This window comes from Macrotis lagotis, chromosome 1 (assembly GCF_037893015.1).
Source record: "Macrotis lagotis isolate mMagLag1 chromosome 1, bilby.v1.9.chrom.fasta, whole genome shotgun sequence".
Classification (NCBI taxonomy): Eukaryota; Metazoa; Chordata; class Mammalia; order Peramelemorphia; family Peramelidae; genus Macrotis; species Macrotis lagotis.
In genome coordinates, this window is record NC_133658.1 from 93,742,791 (window position 1) to 93,761,259 (window position 18,469).

Here is an 18,469-nt window from a genome sequence, read left to right on the forward strand (position 1 = left end):
TGTTTAAGTCTCCTGCTTCTAATGTGGTTTGGAATGCCAGTTTAATGGATAGATTCATCACCAAGGATGCACATGGGCAGAAGCTGGCATCCTGGAGACCATGATGTAGTTCTGCACAACACACACACACACACACACACACACACACACAAAGGAAAAGAGCAATTCTGGATACTACAATCATTAGATAGTGTGTGGCTCAAAAGCATGATAATATACCAGGGATGTGCTGAAGGTTTCATAGGGGAAGCAAGGCTTGAATTGAGCCATAAGAATGGATAGGATTTAAATAAATGACAGTAAAAAGGGGAAAGTATTTCAGATGTGACTTCCAATAAAGGATGAAAATTATGGGTAGAAGCAGACTATTAAGGTTATGTATCTATCTAGCACTCCATTGACAAGTTCCTCTAATGTAAGAAGACAGGATAAACTTTAAGGAAAAAATGTAGGATTATAAATCTAGAACTGGAAGGGACCTCATTGTGTTGTTGTTGCTGCTGCTGCCACAGTTATTAATAATGTTCACTGCTGTCTGACTCTTCATTATCCCATTTGGAGTTTCCCTAGCAAAGATATTGGAGTGGTTTACCATTTCCAGCTCCAGCTCCTTTTAAAGATGAAGGAATTGAAGGGTTAAATGATTTACCCAAGGTCGCACAGCTAATAAATGTCTAAAGCCAGATTTGAATCCAAGTTGTCCTAAATCCTTCCCCAGAATTGTTAAACATGACTGAAGGCAAATGAAGCGTGTAACTAATCTGAAATGAAAGATAGCTAACTCTGTCTGTGGCTCAGATGGGATCCTAATCTTCCCTGTCTATTTTTGCTTTGTTTCATTTCTCTCCAGAAACCTCTTCAGTAGTAGCTGGCTATCCTAGGATCTCTTCTCTCCAAAGTGACCATCCCAAAGATCTCTCTGTCTCTCTGTCTGTCTTTGATTCTCTGTCTCTCTCTGACTTTCTCTACCCCTGTCTGTCTGTCTCTGTCTCTCTCTGGGTCTTTCTGTTTCTTTTTCTCTGCTTCTGTCTTTGTCTCTTTCCTCTGTTCCTCTCTGTCTCTTTTTCTCTCTCTGACTCTCTATTTTTGTGTGTCTATCTCTCCAGTCTCTCTGTCTTTCTGTTTGTCTGTCTATCTGTGTGTGTGTCTCCCTTGCCCACACTATATATTTGTTGAAGGTTCCAGAATATCTAGCTATAGCCCTGATCGTCTAAAGGATTACTATAGTTTGTCAAATAAACATAAAAGAAAGACTCCAAAAGCTGCCCTATGGGAGCTCACAGTCTAGTTGGAAAGACAAAATTGACATCCATAAAACAATGAGAAACCAATACAAGAGAGCTCAATTGGGTGATAGAGACCATTTAGCATGTAGAATTCAGAGGAAGAGATCAGGGTTCATCCAAGCTGGGAAGACTTTCTGGGAGAGGAAGATTTAAGAGCTCTTAGAAATTTGCAGCCTATAGACTAAGCTACATTAACACTGTACTCTCCCAATCACCCCCTCTGAAATCCAAAACATCAAATTAGGCAGGCCAGTCTGCAATCCCTGGAAATCTATGCCAATGGAGATGTTTCCCAGTGGTCCAGGGGATTTCTCCTTGTCTACTTTGGACGTTTTTGCATGGCCTTGGCTAGGTTCTGCCTGTAAGACTGTGTTCTAATAAGTCCCAATATGCTTTCATGGATCATGGATGGTGAGAGGAGTGCTCACAAGGGCAAGACCAGGAGGTGAAGGGAGGGGAGGCAAAGGATGAATTGTGCCCACAGTGGCTAAGGCGGATAAGTCTGGAGCCAGCCCTGTGGACTCATCTGGTTATCATTTCAGTGAAGATAATAATCCTGAAAATATATGCTCCGGTGACAGCAGCACTGATGTTCCTCAATGATGAGGAGCCAAAAGAGACAGCTCTCAGGGCCCCTTTCACACTTAACCAGCTGGGTTTATTACTGCTTTGCTTTGATGACAATTTAGAAAGCAAAACTTTCCAATTTGATTTTATGGGTTGCTTTTTATAAGCATTTATCATTATCTCTCTCCCACCATCCCTCCCAACCCCCTCAAATGAACAATAAAAATAACAAAAACAAAAAAATCTCATAATAAGCATGAATAATTTGGCAAAACAAATTCCCACATTGGTCATGTCAAGTAATATATTTCTCATTCTGAACTTCAAGTGTATTATCTCTCTGCCAGGAGACAGGTGATAAAATTAATCCTTGGAATTCCTGTTTTATGATAGCCCTGATCAGATTTTTCAGGTCCCTCAAAGCTGTTTTTCTTTATAATGTTGCTGTCATTGTATAAATTTTTCTCCTAACTCTGTTCATTCTCCATCAGCTCATATAGCTCTTCTCAATTTTCTCTGAAACTGTTTTATCATTTCTCATAGTATGATACCATTCCACTATAATTTAGTCATTTTACAATGGTGGATGCCTCATTAGTTTATCATTTGGAGCCACTGGGAGAAGCTCTGCTAAATATTTTTGTACATGTTGGTCCCTTTCTTCTTTCTCTGATCTCTATAGGATATAGACCCAGTGGTAATTTAGATGAGTCAAAGTCATGAGTGTGCAGTAAATGTTTAAAAACCATCTCTCTGTGGAAAAAAAATGTACTGGATATACTTTTAAGTTTAATCTGTGTTTTTAACATTTTTGTCATCATTTTCTTAATTCTATGCCTAAAAAGCAATAAATCAAGTGATTTATAGTGTTTGCTGATTTCTAAAGAATGAATGCTCATATAGAAAATTTAACAATCAGTTTTTGAGAGCCGATTTGAGCTGGCTTCAACACACCCCTGGAAAGAGTTTGCATAGTTTAGTAACAGTTCAGGCAGCTGTCCAGAATGATTCTTCCTTCACACTTTAGTCATCTTTGCCAATCTGATGGGTACATGGTAGAACATCAGAGTTGCTTTTAACTTGCATTTTTCTGAGTGTTAATGTTTTGTAACATTTTGCCAAATGGCTATTTGATAGTTTCTTCCCTTTAATTATTTTAACTGGTCCCAAATATTGGGAAATGGTTCTAATTCCAAAAAAAAATTGGATAATTTCCTTACATATTTGAATATGAGACTTTTATCAGACAAACTTATTATAAAGTTTTTTTTCATAGAGAAGTAATGTAGTTAATAGAAAGGGGGATAGGGGCAGCTAGGTGGCACAATGGATAGAGCACCAACCCTGGAGTCAGGAGTACCTGAGTTCAAATCCAGCTTCAGACACTTAATAATTATCTAGCCGTGTGGCCTTGGGTAAGCCACTTAACCCCATTGCCTTGCAAAAACCTAAAAAAAAAAATAGAAAGGGGGGGATAGTTTTTAAGTCAAAAGATTCACGTTCAAATTCAACTTCTTTACCCTTATAAGCTATGTGATTATGAGCATGACTTTTAACCTGTGTTTTTTCATTGCAAAATGAGAAATAATATTAGTAGTTCATATCTTACCAGGTAGATATAGAGGCAAGTTTTATAAACTTAAAAACACTAGGTAGATATGAGTTTTTCACATTTTATTTGGCATGTAGAATATTCCAAAAGTTTCAAAGAAGTTTAAAACTATTAAAGCTTAAGCTTCTGCTTATGTCCTGAAAATTTGGGAACACCCTACATATGATCCTATAAACATATGATGACTTTTAAAGGTCATCTAGACCAATCCCCTCATTTTACAGATTTGTAAACTAAGGCACAGAGAAGTGAAGCCTTATTCATAGTTACCTTCCTAGGATGAGATTTGAACTCAGGTCCTTCATAAGCAGCTTAACTCCACTGATGTCCTCCATGGATATCTCTCATGATGTAACAAAGATGATACTGAATTCTCCAAGGCTATGCCATTCAAATGCAAATTGAGGCAGGTTAAGCAGCAAAGTCTCTGAATGGGGGTTAGGTAGCTGCTAGCTAAGGGACAGTTAGGATAAGTGAGAGAATGGATTTTTCCATCATAGCAACTCTCAAAAACCATCTGCTGGGGACTATGACTACCATCAGTGGTTGGGGAATACTGACACTGACAAAATTCTGATAGTCGTAGTGGCTAGAGTGTTGAACTAAGTCGGTTTAGGAAGAACCAAATTCAAATTTTGACTCAGATGCTTACTGACGGTGGGATTCTGGGCAAGTCATTGTCCATTCCTTATCTCTAAAAATCTCTGACTTTTATTATAATAAAAGTTCTTCCCTTAACATGCTGCTAAAAGAAACAAATGGTCTAATAATGTAAATCGCTTTCGAAACCTTAAAGGATTTGAAAATGCTAGTTATTCTTAAAATAAATTGAAATGCTTGGTCAATGGAACCATTTAAAAATCCCCCCCCACACACACACACCTATCCATTCCCAAAACCCATTCTGCACACCAGATTAGACTCTACTTTTCACCCAAGAGTCTTCAAAAACTTTTTCCTTTTTATTTTTTTATTATATTACTATATTTTAAAATAAAACAGTACAATAAAAAGATGATTATACATGACATTGCAAATCAACTGTGTACAACTTGCTATTCCTTTCAAATATACAACAAAATTAACGTGAAAATATCTTTTTTCCCTTTTTTTTTCTATTTTACCCCAATAATTTCACTTTTAAATGAGAATCGTATTATAGGAAGGGGAGAATGGATGGTAAATAAATAGGGAGGAGTATTCAAATTTGCAGCTATATATATGTTTATTTTATATTTATGATGTCCCAGTAGAATGTGAATTTCTTGAAGGCAGAAATTGCTTCATTTTTATCCTTGTATTTCCAGGGGTTAGCACTGTGCTTAGCAGTACACAGTAGGTGATCAATAAATACTCAGTAAACTGAACTGAACTGAATGCCCTTTTGTCACCTATAGGAGAAAATTCTAATTCCTTAGTAGGGCATTGGTTTTTCTACAATCTGTCCCAAATTTACCTTTCCTTTTTTATCTCCCCCTTTGGCATGAGGTGAGCCTCTACCTGGACTCTCTTCCCCTCTCCTCAAAGATATTCGAACTTCAAGGACCAGAACAGACTTCATGCACTGTTTGAAGTCTCCCCTGATTGATTCCGCTCACTGACCAGTCCTTTGCTGACTTCTCCTAGTACTAACAATCCCTCTCACACACTCTAGCAAATGAATCAGCACAAACTAGCCCATATTGTTCTCTGTTCCTGCCTTCCCAGGAGCCGCTGCATTAAGGATACTGAATAAAGTGGAATGATGCTACACCTGATTCCTTGTGTCTTATTCATAACTAGATAGTAATTTAACCTTAAATGGAGTAATGCTCTCATCCCTGGGTTACCTTGCCTTTTAATCCAGGGTGATTCTTGTCTTCAATTTCCCAAGAGGATTAACCTATTGTAAAAAGCTTTTTACCCTTTCAAAAATTAAAATAAAGTACTCAGACCATCCAAATCACTCAGTCAGTCAATAACTATTATGTACCTACTATGTGTCGGACACTATGTTAAACAATGAGGATCCAAAAAAAAAGAAGCAAAAGACAGTCCCTGACCTCAAGGAGCAGGGATAGACTAATCAGGAGACAACAAGCAAATAAGCTAAAGGCAGGCTAAATTGGAAATAATTAATAGAGGATAGGTACTAGAATTAAGAGAAGTTGGAAAAGGCTTTCCGAAGAAGATGGGATTTTGGTAGGAACTTAAAGGAGTAAGCAGAGATGAGGCTAGAAAATATCCCAGAGAAGGGGATAGCCAGAGAAAATTTCTCGAGTTGATGGAACAGCAAAGGAAGCCATGGAACAGCATTGAATTTTAGAGTAACATATACAAACACTGGATTCATAGCAGACAGCTAAGTTAGAAAGGCACTGAATGTGAAACAGAGGATTTTATATTTGATCCTGAAGGTAAAAGGGATGATTATCATGCTTACTGAGTAGAGGGAGGATATGGTAGGACTTGTGCATTAGGAAAATCACTTTGGTGATTGAATGGATGATGAATTGGATCAAGGAGAGGACTTGAGGCAGGCCAACTCACCAGTAGTCTCTTGGAAAAGTCCAGGGATGAGATGAGGAGGACCTGGCAAGATCAGAGGAGAGAAGGGGTATATTTGAAAAATGTCACCAAGGTGATAGGCCTTAGCAATGACTTGACTATAAGGCATGAAAGTAAGGAGTCAAAGATGACCCCAAGACTAGGAACTTGAGATATGGGGAAGATAGTGTTGCTTTCACAATGTTAGAGAAAAAGGAGTAGGGAAGGATTTAGGGAGAAAGATGATGAACGAGTTCAGTTTTGAGTATGCTGAGTTAAGCAGATGGTGCTTTCTACAGTATTAGGAAAAGTAGAGTAGGGAAGGGTTTAAAGAGTTCAATTTTGATCATGAGTTAAGATGTCCATCTAGTTCAAGAGGTCTGAAAAGAAGATGAAAGACTGGAGGTCAGCAGAGAGCAGGGCAGGAAAGGTAAATTTGAGAATTGTCAGCAACGAAATGATTGTTACATCCAAGGAAGCTAATGAGATCATCAAGAGAAGAAATATAGAGGAAAAAAGAAGACCCAGGACAGAGACCCAAGAGGAAGAGAACCAGTTAAAAGTGGTGTTCAGAAAACTTAGAAGAAAATATCAAGGAGGAGAGGATGATCAACAATGTTAAGGGCTGCAGAGAATTCAAGAATGAAAAATTGAGGGAAAGTCATTGGATTTGGCAAGTCAGAGATCCTGGCCACTTTGGAGAGAGCAGTTTGGATGGAATAATAAAGTTGGAAGTCAGATCATAAGAGGTTAAGGAGAGGTGAGAGAAAAGTAAGTAGAGGTACCTATTACTCTCTCAGTCAGTGATCTCAATGGCTCCCATGGGATTAGTTATTCTCCCTTTGCCCTAATCCTTCTCTTCAGTTCCAGTTCTATATCAATCAGCATTTATTAATCACTTAGGGTATATCAGGCAGTCTTCTCAGCATGGAGATACAAAGAAAGATAAAAAAAATTATGATCCCTGCCTTCAAAGAGTCCACATTCTAGTAGGGGAGAAAACATGCAACCAACTATGTATGTACAAGATACCCAGGACTCTAAATGGGAGGTAATCTGAAAGGGAAGGCACCAACTATTTGGGAGTAGGGTAAGAAACTTGCAGAGAATGGGGCATTGTCCATGTGGAGATCCTAAAAGATCTACTAGGTGGCATAGTAGATGCATGCTAAGCCTGGAGTCTGGAAGACTTGAATTCAAATCTAGCCTCTGGCACTTAGTAGGTATGTGACCCTAGGCAAATCACTTAACTTGTTTTCTCAACTGCAAAATGATGGAAAACTAGTACCTACTTCCCAGGGTTGTTATGAGGACCAAATGAGATAAAATATACAAAAAGAACTTCATACACTATTTTTTTATAAAAAAAATCACCTTAGTGGGCTTTATATCCAACTACAAAGTCTGTACTATATATTTTTCAAACACTTTGCTGTCTAATGGAGGAATAAAAAGATATTGGAGTTTTTAATTTCTCAAATGTTTCAACCTATAATGGTTTTTCTACCAACATCATAAAAAGAGGAAAAAGAATTGATTGAATCGTCTGATGATCAAATTCTGGAGAAGGTTGAATCTCCCTCTGTGAAATCTTTAAAGAAGGAAGAAGAAGAAGAAGAAGAAGAAGAAGAAGAAGAAGAAGAAGAAGAAGAAGAAGAAGAAGAAGAAGAAAGAACGATAGGATTTTTGAAGATTCCCTCAGACCCCAGCTGATTCATTGTTTTGCAACAAATAAATTTCAAGAAGGAGAATCCCACCACCTTCTATGCTTTGCCTGAAAACAAGTCTTGTTAGATCTTGTAGTCCCCAACCGTCTGAGAAGGAGGCACCCACTGATTGGGTTATCTCGGCCCCCAGCCCCCCAGCCCTTTTGTTTGAAGCAGCTCTTAGAGTTAGAAAACAACCCTCTAAGGACCAAAGGGAAAGAAGCCTGTAAGGTGCAGGTTGGTTATCTGTTGAGTGACCACAGAAGCCAAAGCTAGGGAGGAGACAACAAATGGGACCACCCCTGGATCTGGAGTTTTACCAATTCAAGGAGACAGACTTGGGAAGGTTGGGGCATTGGGATGCAGAAGAGACAATTTCCCAACCTAGAGACATCTTAAACTCCCGGGGATGAAATAAATAAAAGGTAGGGGGAACCCCTCTGGCAATTCCCTAGGAATCTGTGCATCTGTATACAGAGATCTCGAGATAAGAGGTTCAAATGGATCCCCTGGGAAATGTGATGTCTGTGGTACAAAAGGGAATGAAAATACTAGGGAGATTCTTTTGAAATGGAGGATGTCAGAAAAATCTTTATGCGGGGTGGCTAGACTTTAAGTAGTGAGGGGTCAAATTGGGGACCTTGTTTATATTGTTGTTGCTGTTAGGTTGTGTTTGGGGGTGGGGGTCCAGAGACAGTTTCTAAGGTAGGGGAGATAGAATTTCTAATTGCTGTTATGGATCAGTGGTGTTTTTGGTGACACTGATAACAACTTCCAACCATGTTTTATTTTTGTTTTCTTCTTTCACATAGTTGGTCTCAGTCAGAACAGGTTGAAGCAGCTGTCCAGAGTGCATCACTTTTAAACTGCTCATCCTATCAGTATCCATCTCCCAAAGCCGGTTGACAGAACCCCTAAACTCTTGTAGACCCTAGACTGGAGCAGGGCGGGGGATATAGGTTTTGGGAACTTATTTCCCCCATTAAAAGTATTTGGTTAGACCTCAGGAAAACTGCGGGGTCAGTTAATAAATACTTATTAACTGTCTACCATGTGCCAATCATTGCACTAAGCATGATGATAAAAAGGGGAAAAAAATTCCACAATCCCATGTCTCAAGGAACTTACAGTCTAATGGGGGGGGGGGATAATATGCGAAACTATATCCAGACAAACTATACGCAGGCTATTGGAAATAATCATTATAGGGAAGACATTAGAATTAAAGAGAAACAGTCAACTCCTGATTCAGTCAGCAACTTGCTGTGACATTTCAGACAAGTCACTGAACATCTCTGGGCCTCTGTTTCTCCATGTATCCCAAAGGGACAAAAATATTTGCCCTTCCAACTCTACAGGTTCATTCAGGGTAATAAAATTAAAGATGAATTCAAAAAGGCACCACAAATATGAAAATTTGAAGAAATTTAGACTGATCTTTGATGTCCTCATAACCCATATCTTTTTTTTTTAGGTTTTTGCAAGGCAAATGGAGTTAAGTGCCTTGGCCAAGGCCACACAGCTAGGTAATTATTAAGTGTCTGAGACCGGATTTGAACCCAGGTACTCCTAACTCCAGGGCCGGTGCTTTATCCACTGTGCCACCCAGCCACCCTCTCATAACCCATATGTGAGCCATACTAACTTTCAATGGCATCCTTACAATTCTACACACACACACACACACACACACACACAGACAGACAGAGTAAAATACCAAAATCAAGCTCCTAAAGGACAGAGATTCTTTTTTTTTCCCCACTATATATCTTCAGCATCTAACATAGTGCTTGATCCATAGAAGACAAAAGATGTTTGTTGGATGGATGGATGGATGGATGAAAGAGGGTTGGATAAATGTTGGATAATTTATTTGAGGCACCAGAGGCAGAAAAAAGAAGTTTTGATCAGAAAATCAAACTGTTACCAGTGGGTATCTGACCATAACAATGAATGTAAGAGGCTGGGATCTTAGTATTTCAGGTTGAAGGTTGTTCTTCTCTCACCTTACTAAAACGTTTTCCCTTGCCAAGTATGAAAGGTTCATTATTCACATATCAAACAATCTGTTGAAAAGTGAAAATTTTAATCTCCCAGATGGAAGTTGCCAAATATCCGTTGGCCCAATGTAGCAGACAAGACAAGTGGTCATTAGGATGAGTTTTTCACACTTTCCCCTTGGCATTTTCCCACCTTCCTAAGCTCAGAGGCCGGGGAAGCGATGATAGAATATAGTTGCCAGGGAACATCTTATTTCCTTAGGCTCTGGCAATTTCACACCACCTCTTGCCCCAGTTCAAAGAGAAAACTGGGCAGTGAAGTTTACATCTTTGGCTCATGGAAGGAACAGATACTCCCGTCTCAGCGTCAGCTACAGCTGAAGAAAGGAAAGAGTTAACTTGTCTGAGGTCCAGTAGAGAAACATCCAACACACACTGCTCTGATCTTGTTCTGACTATAACTCTCTAGGTCAAATCCAAGCCATTTCCCCAGGAACCCTGCCTCTGTATCTCCAAAATAATTTCTCTTTTTGGATATATTTCTGCATTTCCATCTCCTCATTAGTTGAAAAGGTTGATGAGGAAACCAAGGACCAGAGACATAAAGGAATTTATTCATGACCACATAGGTAACAAGTTTCTCTCAACATGTCAAACATCATATCCTCCACTCCCTCTTCCACAACCAGCTTCTTTATTTTTTATTATTATTCCTTAATTTATTTTCCCTGATTACCTTAAGTTGCTTGAAAGCCGGGACCATTTTTTATCTTTTTTTGTCCTTAGTACTCAGCACAATATCTAGTAAGGATTTAATAAATTCTTATTGAATTGAATTCATTCCACCAGCTTCCAGTCAGTGAAAATGAAAACCTCATCTTTCTTTGGCTCTTATTCCTGCTTGTATTGGCAAGCCCTAGCACTCGGATCTCTCTATGCAATGCTCTCCCTTTACCTCCCCACCTCCTTTTCATCCATTCAAATCTTCATCACTCCCCTCCGGACTGTGTCACCTACTGATTTGTCTCCCCATCTTCTGGCTCTTCCCCTCCATTGAAGTCTTTTTTTCTCCTTGTGCTCCCCTATTTCCCTACTCCCATACAGGGAGCATGCTAACTCTGACACACACATTCCTACCTTGGTTCTCATTGTAGCCCTTTGCTTAGATAGCTTACCTCTACTTCTCCACCTATCTTGAGCACCCTTTGAAGCTTTTCCAACTATCCCACCCTCCTTGTTGGTCTCTTCCTTTTTTGGACCCCAGAAACTCTCATTGTCTCATTGACAAATGGTATATACATCCCTCTGTTTCTGGTTCTGTAGAAATTCTGTCTCTTCTATTTTGGGGGCGTTGTTTGGGGGAACTGGGGTTACATGGTTAGTAAGGTTGGATTTGAACTCAGGTCCTCCTGACTCCAGGGCCGGTGTTCAATTTACTGTTTCATCTAGCTACCTCTCAAACGAATTCCCTTTTCCTGGTATATTCTTAGGCTATGAGTGGGACTCTAAGAGGGCAACAGTGATGTCCCAAACAAATATTGTTTTCTTTAGTGCTCAACATAGTGTTCCACACAGAGTACTTAATAAATGTCTTTTGATATATACATACCAAATAAATTGAGATCTTTGGATATGCATGTGTGTGTGTATATATATATATATATATATATATATATTTATAAAAATATATATGTAGGTATGTTTGTAATTATATTAATATATAGAAATGTATACATGAGTATAAATGTGGGTGAGAATGTATGTATGTATCTATATATGTATTATCTATACTTAATTGTAGCCTTCCTGGGGAAGGGAAGGAAAAAAAATAAATAGTGCAAAACAAAGAACAGAAGACCTACAAGGAAATAATGAAAAGATAGACAATTTTGAACACAATGTGTGGTATTTGTTATATAGGCTTTCTTGAAACGCAAATTTAATTGTTTTATTTTGTGAATCCTGTCTTATGTTTTACTGTATACCTGACAATGGGTTTTTTCTTATTTTGTATTTAAGTTTTAAAAAATTAAAAATTATATTAATAAAATAAACAAAAAGACCAAAAAAGTCTAGAAATTTCAGTAAGTGAGCACAACAGAATATTGCTAAGTTGTAAGAATTGATGAATATGAGGAATTCTGAGACGTAGAGAAATAGATATGAATTATTTCAGAGCAAAGCAGACAGAGACAGGAAGGCAGCGATGTGAAGGAAAAGAACGACAACAACAACGAAGGAAACCGAACACTGCAATCGTGAGGATCAAGTCTGGCACCGGTGAAGAGATAAGAAAATGAATTTCCCTCCGATTCTTTTTTACCAAGGTGGAGGACTATGTGTACAAAACATTACATATCTTGCTAGACTCTAGATGCGTTGACCAGCTTTGGTAAATGGGTTTATCCAGCCCTCCTTTCTTATTTTATTTTATGGACAAAGCATAGTTCTCTGGGAAAAGGGGAGGGAAAGAAGTATTTGGAAATGAAGGTGATGCAAAAACAAAAATTACCAATAAAAATATTCAAAAGAAATCATAGGAAGCAATCTACTCTACTAGAAAAATATTTTTAATAGCAGATGTAAAAATATTTCCAGAAGTAGACTATAAAAACTTTATGAATTTAAAGGAGTCAGTTTCATTCAATTAGGTCAACCGGAAGTGAAGTGGATGAAGTCAGGAAGACCTGAGTTCAGATCCAACCTCAGAAACCTACTAGTTAGATAGTCTTGGGCAAATCATTTAAGTTCCATTTGCTTCATTTTCCTCATCTGTAAAATAGGGAGGATGATAGCATCAATCTCCTAGAGCTATTGCGGAGATCAAATGAGATGATAACTATAAAGTGTTTAAGTATAGTATCAGGCACATTGTAAGCTTATTATTTTTTAGTCAAAAAAACTATTGAGTACTTTCTATTGGCAAGGCATTACATTGAGCCTTACTTAGAGAATATGGGGTTGGGAGGTATAGGGGGAGACCCAGATTTTCTCATCCTGGAGCTTATCAAGATAAAATTGGATACTGAAGGCTATATTACTATGTAGTATTAGCTGAGATCCTTTCTCTAGAGTAGCTTTGGTGACCTTCTGGGGTTTGGAGGTGTGATAGAGGTAATTCTTTTCTAATATGATAATGATAATGATCAGTCCAGAATTCTGTGTGGGGTTAGACCAATCCCATCTGGGTAGCCTATGAGAACGCTTCACTTTTTAGAATCTCTTTATCTATAAAGTAATAGGTTTGGGCAGATGCTGTTTGTGAATCCATCTCTTATTCTTGATAAGCTCAATTTTCACTCTAGAGAGCTTTTTAAAAAAAAAATCTACATATGGAACCAAATGCAAGGGGCAGCCTCGAGCTACTAGGAAGGTTGGGTTGTCACAAATGGTTGATTTGAAGCTACTGATAAAACCTCAGGAAAAATGACCTGAGTTTTCTCGGTGTCCTTGAGAGCCACAGAAGGATGGGTGCCGCTCTCGGGTCCTTCCATTTATCACATTGCCATGCTAGCAATTGTCTGGGGCTTAGTTATAGAAAAGGAAACAAACCTCTAGCAGTAGATATAAACGACAAGTCTCAAGTTGCCTTCAGAGCCAGACTAGACAGGGAAACCTTCCTTCAACCAGGACCTGGGTTTCAAAATCCCAGTTCTGTTCCTTAGTCCTGTATGACCTTAGAACAGTCCCCTCCTGCATTTCCACTCTTCTTACTTTTTGTTGTTGTTCAGTCATATCATATCTGACTCTTCATGACCCTATTTGGGGTTTTCTTAGCAGAAATACTGGACTAGGTCTGCCATTTCCTTCCTCAACTAATTTTACAGATGAGGAAACTAAGGTTAAGTGGCTTGCCCAGGGTCACACAACTAGCAAGTGTCTGAGGCTGTTGAGTCTTCCCGACCTTAGGCCCAGGACTCTGTCCAGTGCCCTTCTTTCCAATACTATGATCTGGTGACACCGACCCTCTTGCTATTCCTCACATACAAAACTCACTCTCTTCTTCCATCGGCTGTTTTAAAGGCCTAGAATTTTCTGCCTCTTCACTTCCACCTCTTGGTTTCTCGGTCTTCCTTCAACTCAAATCCCATCTTCTGCAAATCCCCCTCTGATACCCCATTACTGCCTTCCTTTTGAGATTACTACCCTTTACCCTGTGAATATTTTGAATGTAATAGTTGACTTCCATTATCTTCACATTACAATGTGAACTTTTTTTAATTCTTTCCTTAACACAAATCATTGTTGACTGACTGACTGACCTGAGGACCCTTCCAGCTCTAAATCCTATGATTCCCACACTGGGCCTCAGTTTCCATAGTTGAAAAATGGGAGGGGGGAGGGAAATCAGACTAAATATTCTTCCAATTTTCTTACAACTCTAAATCCTAGGAATTCAAAGGAAGGACTTGCTCTGCAAATGAAGGGGTCTAACATCAGGTACCCAAGACTGGAAATATAACTGGATCAACTCATTCCCAAGGTAGACTCCATTGTGAGCAAAGAGGCTAACCCAACAGAGAAAGAAGAATAGGTTTTCCCAGATCAAAGTGAGTTCTTTTGCCTTTTATTTCTTTTTTTGTTTGTTTGTTTGTTTTTTAGGTTTTTGCAAGGCAAACAGGGTTAAATGGCTTGCCCAAGGCCACACAGCTAGGTAATTATTAAGTGTCTGAGACTGTATTTGAACCCAGGTACTCCTGACTCCAGGGCCGGTGCTTTATCCACTGCGCCACCTAGACGCCCCCTTTGCGTTTTATTTCTGTGGAGATTTTTTTCATTAGCCTCTAGACGCTCAAGTTTGGGATTTGGGGTCCAGTCTTGGAGAACAGAGATAGGGGTGGCCACAGAAGTAGTTGAGCAACTCCAGATTTTTCTCTCCATTTCCATAACAGCAAGGGTGCCTAACAAAAGGGGCCTCTGAGACTGGCCTTTTTGGTCTGTGAAATGCTTCCTGCCCCAAGAACAAAAGCCAATGGCTTAATTGGGGTGATAGAAGTGTACTCCCCAGGGAAGGTAGGCCCTTCAAAGTCCAATGACGACCTGTTGGTCACAACTCCGGGGCCTCTGCTCCTCCTTTCTCTAGTTCTTCCTCTGGCCTCAGTTTCTCTCTTCCCCACGGCTTCCCCACGCCTCTCCAAGGCTTTCCCTTCTCTCCTCTGGGATCTCCATGAGCCTTGGATTCACTCCCCCTCTCCAGGGGCTCTCCATGAGCCTTAGACTCTCTTCTCCCTGTCCTCTACTTCCTAGGAGATAAGAAGACTTAAAGGGGTCTTTTGTCTCAGGCAGATACATAACACTATTCCTTATGAGTAACAACAACATTACTTTCTACAGTTCCTATCAGAGTCTCCATGGTCCCTGCTTTGTAACTAGAGAAAACCAAATTAGTCTCATTTTTGTTTGTTTTTTTTAATCTCCAAGACAGTGTCTATCACATAGTCAGCACTTAATAATAAAGTTTCTTGAAAATTATGCTCCTAAATAGGGACTTGATCTCCCTTGGAACCTTTGGACCCATCTTCTCCTAGTTATTTGAGGAGAATATACCTAGCAGAACCCCAGACCCAAGTGGAATCTCGCTGTCACTCACTTATCCAAAATCCAGATCCAATGCTGATCATTAAACCTACCTCCAGAGGGGCAATTCCAGCAGAGGTATTGTTAGCTTTGTTTCTTCAGCCCAATTTGAAAACAAAGCTGATGGATGCCTCTTGGTTTTTAGTGAAGGTTATTTCTTGATAGACGCCCACCTTCAGCAAATCTTTCCTTGTGATAAAGAAAAACAGGTAAAATTTAGCAACAAATTGACCTCATCTACCATCATAAGCAGCTTTCCATGACTATTGTCCTCAGCCTCCTTATCAAGAAGATGCTAGTGGTTTTCATCATCTTTTCTTGTGATGCCAAGCTTGAACAGTGCAATTAATCTGGATTTGACTGTCTTTAAGGTTTTTTTTTTTTTTGCTTTCTGATTCTTTAGAGAAACTAAAGTCCTTTTCTATTAGCAGAGATTCTATTCTTTTCCTCCCTCAAGACCTTGGGAGATACATGACTTGGGTACCCTTATCTTTTCAGTGGCCATGCTAGCAATTCAGGGCAAATGACATATGAAGTCCTGTATTCTTCCCAGAATGAATATGGAAGAAAACTTTGAAGGAGGTTCTAAGTTACATCCAGGGTTAGATGTGACAGAAATATGATATGATTGGGGAAGTCTTCAAGTTAGCTATCTGAATGTGATTCTACTTCTGTTTACTGGGAAACTTCTCTACCCAAAGCATGAATTTTCTTATGAAATGTGTCTCTTCAATCAGTTCTGAGAATTTCCTCTATAAGATTCATCTAACAGAGCGTCTATTGCTCTAATAAAGACAGAGTGTTCTGGGGACCTAGTTGATGGTACAACTCTTGACTCTTTTCTTCTCCCTCACATCAAATTAGTTTTCCAAGCTTATTGATCTTTCCTTAACATCTCTTGCATCTACCTCCTCTTCTCTATTCTGAAAGGCTTTTACCCTAGCTCAGGCTTCCTTTCATCAGGTTTCGGAAATAACTAGTCAATGGAAGAAGTGGGGAAGGAAAAGATTTACTATGAAAGGAGGTTTGTTGCATATGGAATTGGCATTGCAGAGGGCACAGTGGAAGGGCTGGGTGTATTGTTGAAACTTTGGGGAGGGATGATTGAGGGAGACAGAAATGAAGAAGATGGGCGGGGGGAAACGGCTCTAAGAGGTCAGGAAGACCTAGGTTCAAGTTCTAATTCTGATACATACTGACCATATGACCCCAAGAAAGTCACTCAACTTCTCAATGTCCAAGGTAAGCCTCTAAGACTAAGTTGCAGGGAAGGCGTTGATCTTTATTGGTAAAAGAATATCACCTCACTCATGGTTGCCTGTACCAATAAAATCACCAGTTTGATCAAATACAGAAAGGAAGTACCTTTCTCCCTATTTATATACATCTTATATTCCACCAACAGAATTCAGGTTTCTTGAAGGAAGGGACTGTTGCAAGTTTTTTTTTTTTTTATCTTAGTATCCCCAGTATCTTTTTCAATTGAACTCAATTATCATTAAGTGAGATTCATTTTCTAGCAAAACCACTGTGGGATGCTCAAGAATAAGTAAGGCAGACTCATAGCTAACACTGGGATCCTCAAATAGTGTCTAGGTCTGCAAAGAGATCTGATTATGAAGCATCTAACAACAGCAACCTTCCCCTTCCCTCCCCTCCCATGGTCTAATGAAGGAGTTTTCAGTTCAGGGGCTGGTCCTGAATAAGGTGGAGAAATAAGGTATGGACAGATCTATCTAAGCATTCTTAAACTTGTATCACTGTTCCACATAATGATAATGTGAGCCATGGAGAATGAGTGAAGGTGCTATGAGGTTGTACACTAGGGGTTGAGATGACCTGGACCCAAGGATGATTCAGAACCAAATATTTATTCATTCATTCATTCATTCACTAATTTATAAACACTGATAAAAATTGATAATGGATGTAGAGCACTGTCCTAAGCACCAGGAGAAAACACAAAATTAATACATAGCTCTGTCCTCATGGAGCTTACATAAATGAAGCCAAAATTATTGATCCTAAACAGTTGATCAATACTTGATAGCCATTTCCAGTGATGGCCATTTCAGGTGTCCGTATTACTGTGATGCATCAAAGCTTTGGGCTACTTTTCAAATGAGGCATTTTTCAGACTTTACCTGGTGTCCTTAACTCAATTTCTTCCCCCATTCTAAGTAACCAATCTGTCCTTGAAAGCTTGAACTCATTGTTTCCAATTCTTATCTTTGGGAATTGGGACTCGTCCATCTCCCCAGTAATCATCTTGGGTCAGAGGAGTAAAATGTCAAGAAATAGGCTGGAAACCTTAAAAGTAGATGACTTCTCTCTCTCTCCCTTGCAGTTCCCAGTTATTTCTACTGAAAAGGACCCTAGATAAAGTCCAAATCCCTCACTTCCACTCCTACCCTCACTTCACTAATGAAGAAACTGAGTTCCCAGGAGAATGTGGTTTTCCCAAGATTGTTCTAATTAGTTGTCAAAATGAGGTAAAACCAGTTCTTTCCTTCTTTCCCCTCCACCTTCAAGATCATAAGATGCCCAACAAAACTCATTTTGCACATGAATGAAATGAAACATTTTCCCTCAGAGAAAGGAAATTAAATTAGCAATTAGAATCATGGGACCATAGATTTCAAGCTATTCTTTGGCTCCTAATCCAATAAGTGCTGACCATTTCTGCTATCCCATCTTCCTCTCTCCTCCATTTTTCCTTTCTTCTCCCTTATGTGTCAAATTCTCCAATTAGAGGCCTATATTTTATGTGCTCCCCCTTCACTACCCTCTTTCTCTTTGTCATTGGTCCTCTTCAAGAGCAAAGGACAAACAACAACTTATTAAGTTTGTTATTTTTTTCAAGTAAGAATTTTTAAATAATTTTTTATTTTATTTTTTGCAATTACATGAAAAAACAATTTTAGCATTTTTTTATAATTTTGATTTCCAAATTTCCTCCCTTCTCTCCCCTCATCCTCCCTTGAGAAGGCAAATTCTTTGATATAGATTATACATGTGCAGTCATGTCATACATATCAGGGAGTAGTTAGGTGGTGAAGTAGATAGAGCAACAGCCCTGGAGTCAGGAGGACCTGAGATCAAATCTGATCTCAGATACTTAATAATTGCCTAGCTGTGTGACCTTGGGCAAGTCACTTAACCCATTGCCTTAAATAAATAATTTTTTTTAAATTT

At 39.1% G+C, this 18,469-nt stretch overlaps 1 long non-coding RNA gene across 3 annotated transcripts in view; it reads right to left on the reverse strand.

The window, feature by feature from the left end:
- Positions 1 to 18,469, reverse strand: part of LOC141501082 (uncharacterized) — a 76,744-nt gene that overhangs the window by 26,412 nt on the left and 31,863 nt on the right. For all 3 annotated transcript variants that reach the window (XR_012472135.1, XR_012472133.1, XR_012472134.1), the window contains exon 2: positions 15,328 to 15,463. This is a non-coding gene — a long non-coding RNA (uncharacterized LOC141501082). The remainder of the gene's footprint in view (positions 1 to 15,327; positions 15,464 to 18,469) is intronic.